The 4199-nt window shown below is 42.6% G+C and overlaps 1 non-coding gene across 1 annotated transcript; it reads right to left on the reverse strand.

Moving 5' to 3' along the window:
- Nucleotides 1-880: 880 nt before the first annotated feature.
- trnac-gca (transfer RNA cysteine (anticodon GCA)) lies at nt 881-952 on the reverse strand. Its single transcript has one exon. It is a non-coding gene; the product is annotated as a tRNA-Cys (tRNA).
- Between the last annotated feature and the right edge of the window lie 3247 nt (nt 953-4199).

Genomic DNA, 4199 nt, shown 5'->3' on the forward strand with positions numbered 1-4199 from the left:
TATAATCATATAACATAAAACAATTATAGCACGGAAACAGGCCATCTCGGCCCTTCTAGTCCGTGCCGAACGCTTACTCTCACCTGGTCCCGCTGACCCGCACTCAGCTCATAACCCTCCATACCTTTCCTGTCTATATACCTATCCAATTTTACTTTAAATGACAATACCGAACTTGCCTTTACCACTTCTACTGGAAGCTCGTTCCACACAACTACAACTCTCTGAGTAAAGATATTACCCCTCGTGTTACCCTTAAACTTTTAATCCCTAACTCTCAACTCATGTCCTCTTCTTTGAATCTCCCTTACTCTCAATGGAAAAAGCCTATCCACGTCAACTCGATCTATCCCCCTCATTATTTTAAATATTTCTATCAAGTACCCCATCAACCTTCTACGCTCCAAAGAATAAAGGCCTACATTGTTCAACCTTTCCCTGATAACTTAAGTGCTGAAACCCAGGTAACATTCTAGTAACTCCTCTCTGTACTCTCTCTATTTTGTTCACATCTTTCCTATAATTCGGAGAACAGAACTATACACAATACTCCAAATTCGGCCTCACCAAAGCCTTGTACAATTTTAACATTATATCCCAACTCTTATACTCAATGCTCTGATTTATAAAGGACAGCATACCAAACGTTTTCTTCACCAACCTATCCACATGATATTCCACCTTCAGGGAATTGCACCATTATTTCTAGATCACTCTGTTCTTCTGCATTCCTCGATGCCCTACCATTTGCCATGTATGTCCTATTTTCATTAGTTCTACCAAAATGTAGCACCTGACACTTATCAGCATTAAACTCCAATAAATGAAATTATATTCTATATCATCGCCGTGGTCACTTTGGGGAGATATATTTTTTTGAAGGGGGCACCTGGATTTGAACCAGGGACCTCTTGATCTGCAGTCAAATGCTCTACCACTGAGCTATACCCCCGCATTTTAATGCTGCAGATTGTGGAGGCATTGCCAATAATCTTTCAAGTATTGATAGATTTTGGCGTACTGGATGACTGGAAAATTGGAAACGTTATTCCACCATTTAAGAGGGCCTGTTAGCCAGATATCAGTAGTTGGGAAGTTACTGGAAACGATTGTTGGGGACGAGATTACAGTGTTCTTGCAGGCACATGACAAGATAGGCCAAAGCCTGTATAGTTTTCTGAAAGGAAATTCCTGCCCAACTGGTCTGGGTGCTGGTTACAAGTTGTGTTTCACCGGTGCAGCATTAGTGAGGAGCGGGTAGTGTCGAGGAAACAGAGAGCGTGCAGAGCGACATAGACAGTTTAGGGGAATGGGCAAAGAAGTGGAAAAAGAAAAACAATGTTGGAAATTGAATAGCCATGCATTTTGGTGGAAGAAACATAAACGTGCAGACTATTATTTGGATGGGGATAGAATTCAAAATACAGAGATCAAATGCACTTGGGAGTCCATGTGCAAGATACCCTAAAGATTAACCTCCAAGTTGAGACGTTTTTGAAGAAGTCGAATGCACTGTTGGCATTAATTTCTCGAGGAATATTTCTCGAGATATATAAGAGCAAGGATGTGACGTTGAGGCTCTATAAGGCCCTCGTGAGACCACATTGGAGTATCGTGTGCAATTTGACGCTGCTTATTTTAGAGAATATATACTGCTATTGGAGATGGTTCAGTGAAGATTCACCTTAAAGATTCGAACAATGAAAGGGTTACCGTATGAGGAAATGTTGGCAGCTCTTGGGTTGTATTCCATGGAGTTCAGGAGAATGAGTGAGATATCATAGAATCATCCCGAATGTTAAATGCCCTAAACCGATTAGATCTGGCGAAGTTATTTCCCATTGTAGGGGATTCCAGGCCAAGAGGGCACGATTTTCAGATTGAAAGACGTCCATTTCGAACTGAAAAGTGGAGAAATTTGTTTAGTCAGAGGGTGGTAAATCTGTGGAATCTGGTGCCACGAGCGGCTGTGGAGGCCAGGCCACTCGCTGTATTTAAGGCAGGGATAGATAGGTTCCTGATTAGCCTGGGCTTCAATGGTTATGGGATGAAGAGACAGGGGAGTGAGGATGACTGGAAGATTGGGATCAGCCCATGATTGATTGGCGACACAGACTGAATAGGCCGAATGTCCTACTACTCTCCTTTATCTTAATGTCGTAATACGAGATTTCAAAACCAACATGAAAAGCAAAAGAGAGGGCGTACAATTGAGCAATATTAGTGGGAAGTCGAAACACTGGAAAGTCATAATGAAGGTAAAGATCGAGTACGAAAGTAAGCTAGCTAATAATATTAACAATGTTACCAGAATTGCCTTCTGATACATAAAGTAAGAAAAGTAGCGAGATTGAACATCGGATCGCTGACAGCGATGCTGGAGATGTAGCACTGTGGGACCTTGAAACACCGGACGAACTAAATAGTATTTTGTATCAGTCTTCAGTCTGGAAAACACTAACCGCGTGATGGAAGTTCCAGGTGTCAGGGGTATGAAGTGTGTGAAGTTACCATGACCGGAGAGAAGGTAAGTGAGTAACTCAAGTGTCTGAAGGTAGACTGAAGTTACCAGATGCTGTACACCCCAGAGTTTAAAAAGCGTTGGCTGAAGACATGGTGGGGTTATTAGTGATGATCTTGCAACAACCGCTCGGTTCTATGCCGGTGAGTCTGACCACAGCGGTTGTGAAGATGTTGGAGTCAATCATTAAGGATGAAGTCTCAGGCTACTTGGAGACACATGATAAAGTAGACCAGAGACAGCATGTTTCCGTCAAGGGAAAATTTGGCCTCAAATATCTGTTGGAATTATCTGAAGAAGTAACAAGTCGGCCGAATTAGAATGACTTGCTGTCCTCTACTTGGATTTTCAGAAGGCATTTGACACATGAAGCTGCTTGGCAAACTACGCGCCCATGGTAATACAGGAAAGGTTCCAGCATGGATAAAGCGGTGGTTGATTGCCAGACGGTGAACTGTAGGAATAAAGGGAGCCTTTTCTGACTGACTGCCGGTGTCCAGTAGTGATTCACTGGGGTAGTTACTTGTATTTTCTTGATTTTCCTTCCTGGGTGATGGAGCAACTCAGCTATTCGCCTGTCCCGCCGTATCCGTGGAAAACCGGAGCATGAATACATGGATTCAGGCCCAAGAATCTCATCACCACCTCACTAACCATCAGATGTGACAGTCGATGATTCATAGTACATACCCACTTTCATTTTACCTCCCTTTTAACTTAATTTTGCATCGTTTATTTGAATTAAATTGACTTTATTACTTGGAAACTTCATACAAATGAAGAGTAAAAATCTTTATGTTACTTCTTCCTTCACATGTGAAATGTGCAATTATAGTAATTTATAATATTATGTGCGAAAGGATCGTCAATATAACATAGAAGTACAGTTGCTTCAGCATGAATTAAGCCGTCAGATGGCCTGGTGGATGAAGCTGTCCGGAAACCTGTTGGCCCTGGCATTTATGCCGCAATACAATTTCCAAGATGGTAGCAGTTTGTTGGTTGGGGTGACTGAGGTCCCCAGTGATACTTTGGGCCCTTTTTTATTCATCTTTCTTTGTAAATGTCCTGAATATGGGATGTTCACGTCTACAAATGCGCTTCGATGTCAGAGTCCTGCGATTGCGGAAGGAAAGGTTTCCATACCGGAGTGTGATGCAGCCAGTCAGGATGATCTCAATTATGCCCTCATAGTAAATTGTAACAATTTGGAAGCCAATACCAAACTTCTTCAAACGTCTCTGGTGAAAGAAGGGCTGTTGTGCCTTTTCGTCACAGACGGTATTTACAGAACACGTGAAATCCTCGGTGATATATATGCCGAGGAACATAAAGCTGTTCACCCTCTCAACACCAGATCCATTGATGCTAACAGGGACTCAAACAGTTAACCAATGCCAGCGATCACATCAGTCACTGTGCCAAAAATCTTCCATTTGGGAGTGCTGGAAGTTTCGCACTGCCCTCTTTTTCTGGTGATCCCGACTGTGAGTCTTCACTCTGATCTGCAGCCCATCAGCGAGCGTGTTGGCTATGGAAGTGATTATAAGTCGACACTGAGACTCGTGTGTAGGAAGCCGATACGGAAGAATTGTTAACCTAATGAACTAACACAGTCCCAAAGTAAAAGTAACTGCTCCAGCATGGTTTTCATTTGCAACATTCGTGGTTCTTTTCA

This window comes from Hemitrygon akajei, unplaced genomic scaffold (assembly GCF_048418815.1).
Source record: "Hemitrygon akajei unplaced genomic scaffold, sHemAka1.3 Scf000068, whole genome shotgun sequence".
In the NCBI taxonomy this organism is placed as follows: domain Eukaryota; kingdom Metazoa; phylum Chordata; class Chondrichthyes; order Myliobatiformes; family Dasyatidae; genus Hemitrygon; species Hemitrygon akajei.